At 37.6% G+C, this 10,251-nt stretch overlaps 1 long non-coding RNA gene across 1 annotated transcript; it reads left to right on the top strand.

The window, feature by feature from the left end:
- The first annotated feature begins 332 nt into the window (after positions 1-332).
- LOC128154529 (uncharacterized) lies at positions 333-6,526 on the top strand. Its single transcript, XR_008239368.1, has 4 exons — positions 333-408; positions 818-987; positions 3,918-4,287; positions 6,300-6,526. It is a non-coding gene; the product is annotated as an uncharacterized LOC128154529 (long non-coding RNA).
- The last annotated feature ends 3,725 nt before the right edge of the window (positions 6,527-10,251 follow it).

A 10,251-nucleotide genomic window follows, 5' to 3' on the forward strand; every position in this document is an offset into this window, starting at 1 on the left:
CCCCAACAAATATGCTTTCAAATCCTATAGTTGTTTTTCTCCATAAGAAAATCCAATAAATAGGAAGAATGATTTTCTTCTTAGCACCCCTGCCCTGTAGGTATTTCTTTTAGCTGCTATTAAAGTTTGCAAGTGATTTCAGTTTTACTGTTTAAATAAAAGAGCCAATACAGTAAGGAGGTGCAGCATGCCTGGCATTTTCTCGAGTCTTAATGACTGTGTTCATGAGGTCAACCCTGTTAAGAAAAATAAGTTCCCAGACTAGCAATTTACTTGGTTAAAGGAAGAGTTGACTGGGTATCTACACTGTTTATTGTCTTTTTCCTAGTCATGAACACTGCCCACGCATGATGTTTCAGCATTTGACTGAGTCCGGGGAATGCATTCACAAGTATGACTCGCTTTCAGGTATGGAAAAACCTTTTCTCTTTATAGCTTTTTTCTTCATAGCTAAGGAAGTATTTTGTCATTGCTTTAGTGAAGTGTAATTACAGTAATTCATCTGCAGTCAAAAAATTTCAGGTTTGAAAATCTCATCTGTGGTTGCACAGGCATAAATGTTATGTTAAAACATAAAAGCTGATATTAGTGTAAATAAGGGCTCAACTTCCTGTGGAGTGCGAGGCATTGCCTACTTCCACTGCAATTAGCAGGCTGTGAAAGTGCTCGTAAATTCACAGACTCAAGCCCCAGAATGTGTATGTCAAATCATAGCCCTCTCCTGCTTCTTTCTGCATGATAATGGAGGACCCAGCTGCAATTCTTTTTGCCTGAGAAAGAGTTTACAATGCCAGCACAATCCTCGTTCTTTACCCAGTACCACAAAGTCTGAGGAAAAGTAACAGGAGAATCAATGTGTCATCCGTTATGGTGAAGCATTGCTACTATTTTCAGCTGTGTGACACCTCCTGCATGGAAGCAGTGAGAAGGAAATGGATCTCCCTCGCCTGATCATTCAAGCTTGATGTGCACACATGCATGTATGAGGTAAGGAGGTCTTGGTTTTAGGCGTATATCATCAGAAGACAATAGAGTGCCCATCCAGCACACTATCCCTGGGCTTCTTCAGCAGAGATATCTTCTGACAAAATGGTAGAAAGCACGAGACTATTCCTTATGCTATTGTTGCTGAGCACAAGCTCACCATTGCTGGCACCCTCAGAGATGCCTGTATCACTAGACAGGAGGAAAAGAGAGTGAGGCACTGCACAGTCCAGAGGGTAAGTATTCACGCAGTGTATAGGACACCTGGATTGCATACTCCGCGTCACCTTAGGAAGAAGAGGAATCAAAGAAAGGTGTGCTGCTGTATTATTATATTCCACTTTTTTGTTGTTATTTTTGGAGTAGAGCTCTCAGGGTCTTTTTGCCTTTTTGTTTATTATTTTTGCTTGAGTTCTTTGAGAATAAGAACCAGTGTCTGATGAATGCCTAAAGGACGCAGACATCAGTCTGTAGCAAGGAGTTACATGACATATCTACCTTTGAATAACGAGGCTTGAGCCGTAGTGTCTCCTCTGATATTTTCTACATGCAAATGAGTCACCACTTGGTTTGCTGGTTTGTGAAGTTGCCTTTGGGGGTGCTAATTCAGCATGTGCATTGCATATGGAACTATTTTAAAATAATTCTTTACAGGCCTCTATAATCACCTTGACAGTCTTGCTCATGTATGTGTACAATTGGTTGTTAATATTGGCTTTTATTTGCAGCAGGTTTTTGGGTATCCACAAACATTTTGAAATCCTCTTTTTAAGGAGGACAAAACTCCAGAAACTAAACAAGCAAACATTTATAGGTCACCTCTAAAATAAGCCGAGTTGCAGAATGTGTATGTCATTTATACAGATTTATATATAGGTATAGACATTTATAATATATAGGACATATTTTCATATATAAAGCATATATATGTGTTTTGGTTTCCTCGATGTCACATAGGATGTCTACACATATGCTTCTTTTTATATGAAAGACATTTCTATTGGTGGGTGCTCAGTTGCTCCTGTTGCAGGGCTCTGATAAGGTTTTTCTGGAACATTTCCCCTTCTACCCCCTGCCGTTTCAATTAGTTTCCTATTCCATAGAAAAATATACCTTATCTGATATGAATATAGAACCTGTGTAGTTAACTTTTGGTTTCTACAAGCAATGATTGCTTGCTTGAATGTTCACAGAAAGAGAATCTAAAAGAGGCCCAAGCATAGCTGGAATGAATTAAGATTTAAATTTCAGCAGGCATTCATTGAAAGCTTTTTTTCTTTAAAGGCATTCAGTTCTTCTGATGGTAAAGGATTCACCTAGCTCATGATTTGTAAAGGACTGTCTGGACTTTATTGCTAATTGTAAGTCACTGTGCAGGCTCACCAGCCGTACAAGGAAAAATAAAGTCCCTAACCATACATCTTCTCTTTGCATCCCCTTCCTCAGGGCTTGCTTTATTTCCAAAACCACAAACTCTAAACCAGAACAAATCAACTCAAACTGCTCAGTAATAATCACCCGAGGCCCTTCCAGCCTCAGCCAGCTGGGAGAAGACAGCACGCAACCTCATCTTATGAGATTTTCTTTTGTACCAACCTTCTCATTCCTTTCACATCACCATCAAAACCACCATTACCAGTCCAATAACCTCTTACATGCCAAATTGGCTTTAGCCGACCACACACTGTTCTTTTGCAACAGCTGCGTATGCCAATTTACCACGTTTTCACGCACATAACTCACATTCCAGAAAAAAATGAGATCACTTTAAAAAGAATCAATACTTCAGAATAGGGCCTTTCATAACCTGAAACTGCAAGGGCTACTGTTGAAGGGAATGCAGAGAATTGCTGGGAAATAGCAAGACCTGGAGTAACTTGGAGTAATTTTTGCCTTGATTAATCGACACATTACAACTTGTAGTGACTTTGAATTGCAGGAGTGTTTGGTTTTGTTTTTAAAGATAACTAGTATATCGTTATAATACCATATGTGTTCATCTTGCCACACTAGAGGATGAAAATGAACTTAAGACTGCATGTTCTCTGGATACTATCAAAGAGGAGAAACTAATGGCAATAAATATGTGTATATATATGTATTTATAGATGTGAAACTTTGGAATATGCAGAATATTGAATGTAAAGTATAAGCCCTTATATTTGTGTGGACATGTGAGCCATTGATGTGCCTTTTGCAAATCGACGGGGAAACCTTTTTTTCCTGAAGCTTTGCTTTCTTCCTAGGAAGGGGTAACCTGCTGCAGTATTTTGCAAACACTTGATGGATCATGTGAGTTGTTCTAGACAAGAGCTACGCTGTCCGTCAGTTAGATGGCAATATACAGCCCGCACAAATCAAATTCACTTGGAGTTTTATTTGCCTCTGTAGCAGCTGAACAAATATCACAGAGATTGAACTTGTGCTACCATAACTGGTAGTCTAATTTCTTCCAACAAAACAGTTTCATTGAGCCAGAAGGTCAGCGCGGAACAAGTTTATGACAGTGTGCTATGAGTATGTTGTAAATAAAAGCCGATGGCTTTCAAGATAGGTAGACTGCAGCGGAGGATTTTGTGATGCTCTATTGCCAGTACAGCATGTAAAACCTGACACCATTCTACTTAGCAGCAGCAATTTAATTGTTACTATAAGAGGTAAAAAACCACAGACTAAAAAATTCCTCTTAAAAATCCCCTCTGAAAATGAAAATCTAAGGAAAGATTAATATTAGATAGAAAATTTAAACCTAAAAATAAAAAGATTAAGACAATGAATAAAGTTAAGCTGTACTTGAAAATTGATTAAGTCTTGCTAACTAGCCCAAAAGGGAAATACCGTATGGCCCTTATTGCCATAAACCATCAACTTGTACAGTCAGGGCCCAGCTCTTTTGAAAACTGTCACTAACTAAATCAGGTCTTTCATTTCAGTCTGAAACCTAGAAGGTGGTTAGTCCCCTTGCCTTCTCCCTCACCATCTTTGTCTTCATCTATGTGACTGATTTTTAAGTCCTGTTGAGAAATGCTTTCTGCAGTGTTTAACAGCAGAGGAAATGGAGACAATGCAGCTCACCTGTGCCTCCCAAAATGAAGATGGAAGGAGAGAGCTCTGCAGCTGACACCACTTAATGCAGCCTTTGAGCTTCTCGATTGCCCTGTGCTGTCAGTAAGATGGACCTGAGGATTGAAAAAAGAATAATAGTCTTCTGGCCCTGCCCCTTGCTCCACCTCTCCGTTCAGGGGAAGGAAAAGGACTGTACGCCATGGGATGTGTTTGGAGGAGGAGCAAGAAGATCAATTGGTATGTAACTACATTACAGTGCTAATCCTATTTGCAACATTTTCTATAACCGGGTCTCCTAGGCAGCGGGCTAGTTTTATAGGCATAATACCTTTTCATGGTATTACATATAACATAGTAAGTGAAATACAGCATATGCCTGGGATGGTGGCTTAGCAGGATCTGAGTCGCCAGTATGTTCGCTGTCACTAAATTTAACCTCTGTTGGAAATCTTGTCAAAGCAAAGCAATTGGAATTAAGTGTTTTGAAAATGAGAGTGTGATCACTTAAGACTAGGTGGCCTATTGATTTAAACAGGAGCACAGTTAGGTACTGATGGCAGATAAAGGACATATTTTGACAAAGCAAGAAGAAAAGTAGATAAGGAAAATAAGAAAATGTAGTAAAATAAGCTGTAAAACAGACTTTCTCCTACTGTACTATTTTACTAAATAGCATTGGCTCCACCAGCAAATTTCTACATGCTCCTCTTAGCAAATTTGTTGCACGTTGTGCATTCACGCTCAAAGCCATATAGGTTTCGAAACCGAGCAGGAGGTGAGTATGTGGTATATGAGAGCGTGGCCCTGCATTGCCCCTTTGCAGGGTCTCTGGCAGGTTTTGGAAGTCAACAGCGTCAGATACTGGACAAAGGGCTAGAAGTTTTTGCAAACTTCTGAACAAGGAGTACTCGCATGTGTTTGTGTGGTGGAGACTGAACCTCTGGTGAACAGCTTGCTGCAGTTACAATTTTAATGAAAATTGAAAGCTTAAGTGCCACCATTTTCCATATCACTTTTCCCTAAAATGATTTATTGACCACTTATACATGATACATTCTCCTGTCATGAATAACAGACTATATATTTATTTTCATGAATAATGGCTCCCATTTTAATTGATAGTTTCAGACAGAGGAGTAGATTTATTTCTACAATGAAAAAAACTGCTCTCAATATACAGCCTGTATAAATTATTTTAGTATGTATTCCAGTTTTCCTTTTGTAACCCAGTATGCTCCTAATCTTAACAGAAATCAATCAAATAAGATCTAATACGTCACTAACCAGCAGCTTCTATAAAGTATAGTACGACATTTTTCTATAATGTTTTTAAAATTTGTGTTAAATTGTGTTGCCAGAAGCTTTCACTGAACCAAGGAGCTTTTGACTTGGCTGATATATCTGTCTGTAAGATGTCTGTTTCATTCCCCGTTATCTTATTTGTCTTTTACTGACACCCTACCTGCATACATATGACATCTCAATTACTTTACTCAAACGCAACATCTCAATTACGCTACCCTTTTTTTGGTAAAAATTTAAAACTCAACTATGTTAATAATCAAACATTGATTCCTGCAAAGCATGAGATCGTGTGGGCAGATGATGTATTTTGCATTCGTTCCTGAGTGTGACACCAAACAGAGAGAGTCAAGCCTATGAAGGATTCTCTTAGCGAAGAAGGTGATCACAGTTCAGAACTGAAATCCCCATTACTTGCAAATGATCTCATTCTGATATTAATGTTCAAGTCAATACGTGCTGTGTGCTCACAAATATGTCTCAATTGTATGCTGCAGAACTACAGATCTGTTAAGGGAATAAACCTGCATACATTCCTGTGTCTAGTATAAAAACCCAAAGCTTGCTGTGAATCATTTCAAAATAGAATTAAAATGGTACAGAGCATGCACTAGCTGGCTTCATTAAAAACATGCAAACAAACCCCCAAACAAACAGAAATTCCTGAACAAATTGCATTGCAAAGCACTGACCCAAATATCTTCACAATGTATTCGCCTACCAGTAATTTTAGAGCGCTATTATTTATTCTTCAAAGTCAGGAATGATACAGTTCTCTCTTCCTCTTTAATAAGGATTTCCTTATTGTAGCCTGACTAGAGTTTTCTAAGGCATTACTTCAATCCCTATGTAAACATTTACATAAGGGATTTTACATCCATTCAGAAATCCCAGAATGATGCACCAGTATTGGAAAGTTTTGACTGTGGCATTTTAATGTTTTTCAGTATGCAAAGAGATTGGTGATGGGAACACTGTCAGATATAATGGCTAAAGGACAGATGAAAGAGTTTGTGAATGCACTGTAAATGAAATGATCCAAATATGAGTTCCCAAGAATGAATTTTAAAATGTGACTACATTTTGGCAAGGACAGAGAGGTAGAATCCACATAAGAGAAAAATATATTTGGGTCATTGCCTGCTCTTAAGTAAGACACTTCACCATCTACTACATCAGGTAATTAAATTCTAAATGGCAATAATATTTGGAGCCAGGTTATACTTTATATTTCTATTCATAAAGCACTCAGGGTTTTTTAGTTGAAAGACAGTGTTGTGGCATAGAATATTAGCAATGTAATGTAACACAACGTTTTAATCACAAGAGGTATTGCTTACAGATCTGGCATTCATGCCAGATGTGCTGTATAATGGATGTACAGCAATTTAGCATTTACTGTACCTTATTTATGATGTTGTCTTTGCTTTTATATATATTTCCTTAGCTAAAGCTATGGTATTTGAAAGAAAATGGAAATACAAGACTGTGTAAGAATTTGAATAGCTTTTATCTATGTCTGCATTAACATGCAATTCCTTTCCTTACTCTAAAATAAATAAGCCATTTTCTTGAGAAAAGAGAGACATGATTACTAGAAACTGTAGTTTTCTATTTTGTTATTTGAGCTATGAAATCAAGATATGTTTTAATAAAATACTGCAGTCAATTAAATTCAGCTGTTAAGCTAAAGCAGAGACTGATGAAAGTCGATCAAAACACACCACTCACTGCGGGGAGGCAAGTAAAGCAATAAAGAACTAGACCTAAAGCTACATAGTTCTTTTTGTTAGGTAGCAGCAAAGTAATTTGCATTATTCATTTCACCCTGGGAAAAAAAATCCCAAAACACACCAAACCCCCCAAAACCAACACATGAATAGATTGAAAGGACTAGATGGAATCTAGCTGGCAAACAAAGCAGAGGTAAAGTAAGGGAAGCAAAGAAAGCAAAATCAAATGTAACAATGCTACCTAGGTGAGTAAAAGAAATAAAAAGGGTTCTAGAAATATCTAGAGAGAATAGGAAGAGACCACTGAAAAGTAACAAAGGGACTGTATAAGTGAAGACTCCAAGATGGATGAAAAATGTTCAAAACTACTTTTTCTTCGTTTTCAATATAAAGGAAAATGATGAAAGTGGAGAATATTATGTAGGAAGACAGAGAACTATTACAAGCAATGGGCCAGAATTGTGCTTAACTTGCACACAAGGGCCCTATTTTCTGCCTTCTTTCTCATGTTGAATAATGCTTATATTGCAAGTAGCCCCCCGGCTACTCATCAAAATGGAAAAAAAGGAAGTGCCAGATAGTATAAGGATGACACATGGAGTTACAAAGTGTAATGCAAGCACACTGCTCTGACAGCATCCGACAGAATCTCTCACTAAAATATTCTTCTGGAGGTATGAAAAACGTTACCTGAAATGAGTATCCATGCAAATTAAATTATGTTTTTCTTTAGTTCATATCCATTGTGTTTGAAATAGAAGACGGCTATTGCAGTGCATGATGTCTTTCACAGTGCATGCTAACACCCAGGCACCATGGAAAAAACATGGAGGGCATGCTTTAGGACATTAATAAGAGCCAAATGAGGTACAGTCCATGCATTCATTTAGATCCTACTCAGAATATACTTAAAATATATTTTTATTGAAGAGAGTAAATATATTGCAAAAGAGTATTTTATAACAATGCTGTGGATGCATACATTTTCACTCCCATACTTTTGGTTCTGTAGAATTCCCCCCCCTATTTTTTTTTTCTAAATACTTGGTGAGGCCTCGTGTATTAATCGGAGATTATCTTGTTGGAACAAAAGTGATGTTATAGAGGGAAAGCATAACTGTATTACTTGGAGTTGAATGACGTACCTGGGGGAGATCCAGTTAGAATCTTCTACTAAAAAACTTCAATGGGAAATGCCATTACTGTCTGAATGACACACATAGTGGAGAATATACAATCTGCCTAAAATATAAACTGTTTTGACAGCATGGCAACACTCCGTTTTGGCATTTTTGGATCAATGAGATTTTTCATTTTAAAATGACTACTGAAAATGAAAATAATTCAAGTACGAGCAAAAAGTGTACAAAACTTAAATTCCAAACAAAATGTTTCAGTTTTATCTAAAGAGAATGTTTGATTGACCTGAAACGTTCTTTTTCTAATATAATTTCATGGAAGATTTGTACATTTTGGCTTTTCAATTAAGTTTGTAATGGGAAAAGAAAATCCATGTACTCTCTCATGAAATAAAAAATTGAGTTAGTATAAAACTCTGCTGTTGCGTTATTATGGGTCTAGGGCCACTGAACGGAGAAATTAATAAAAAGGACAATGAAGCTGACACTACTCAGCATTAACAAAAATGACACTGCTCAGTTAAAGAAAACAATACAAAAATCTGTAGAATAAAAATTCCTTTGCCTTTGCCTTTATTTTTGTAGTCTCCTTGCTTCTTCAGTCAGTTGAGGAACTTTAGAACATTATGAGAAGAGATTTCTTCTTGCACAAGAAGTTTAGGAAAAAACCCTACTACTACTCCTACAAGCGCGTGTGTGCACACACAGATGGGTAGACAGATGTAGGTATAAAGTTCCTGTAAGTCTGCCAGAGTCCAATACTCTCTGAACAGGTTCATTTAGATATTCCACATGTGGAGTGTAATGTTTAATATCAGATTTATTTGTTTGAAGAGATTTGACATCACATGGGATTTTTGATTTACCAGAATGATACAAAACATACTGAAATCACAATACAAATGTAAGTTACACTTGGCAAAATACAGCAACTGCAATGCAGAGTTCAATTGCAATACCAAAGTGATCCCCTTTACCGGTCTCTATAATATGCTCACTGTCACGATGCTGGGCGTCCCCAGTCACCAGGAAGGAAGATGTGGTTTAAAGCAGCTCGAGCCCATTGCTCTCTTTGAAATTCTTGTCTTAAGTTGTTCAGTTTTATACTCTGCGTGGGACTAAGCCACATACACACTCCCCCCATGCTGGTCTGGCTAACTTGGGGAGACATTCACAATCTTGATGAACTCAGGGAGAAACATTTACACCACCAGTTGATCCACTCAACCGCTGATAGCTGTTTGCCTAAAATGAAGGCCACCCTCTGGTCCCCTTTGTGTTGAGATAAAGTCAGTTTTCTTTGAAACAGCTGTGGTCACTCACACCCTACATTATTCCTTCATCGTCAGGGGCACAATGCCCTTGTCCATCTCCTTGAGCCTTCTTCTATTTTATAGGTTTATTGGTCAGCCACAAAGTAAAAAATGCTTGGTCAAGATCTTTTGACCATTTCTTGGACTCCAAGTCCAGATCTACAGTGACTTCCAAAGGTGAAGATATAAGATACTATCAAGTAGGATTTGCTCAGTCTTTGCTTTCTTTTGATTGTAGGAGCAGCTGTTTGTTTTGCCTTGATGATTTTCATCCTAAGAGGCCTATGGGCTAAAGATCTTTAATTCATGCTACACTAAGTCACCTACACTCTGCATGGAAGTTGTGGGAGAAAGGTGGAGTAGTCAAAGAGTTTTAGCTATAGTCCTGCTTTTACTTTTTATTTATAATGATTTGCATGTATCCTTAAACAATTCAACTATTTAAAGCAAAATTTGTTTATAGTCTGCCATTTTATGCTGTAGGCTGAATGTAACCTTAGCTGAGAGTAAGAGGCATGCAAATGTATCTACCACAGCTGAACAGATTCATGCACATATGAAGCATGGCAATTCGGCATAGTTATTCAATATTACATATGAGGAGGATCCTAGAGCAAGTAAGCATTTGGGAAGAAATTAATATCAATCTGGAATAAATGGAATAAATCATTAATAGTGGCCTCTATAACTCATTTGGTTAAAAAGGGATGTTTA

The sequence above is a fragment of the Harpia harpyja genome, chromosome 2 (assembly GCF_026419915.1).
Source record: "Harpia harpyja isolate bHarHar1 chromosome 2, bHarHar1 primary haplotype, whole genome shotgun sequence".
NCBI lineage: Eukaryota > Metazoa > Chordata > Aves > Accipitriformes > Accipitridae > Harpia > Harpia harpyja.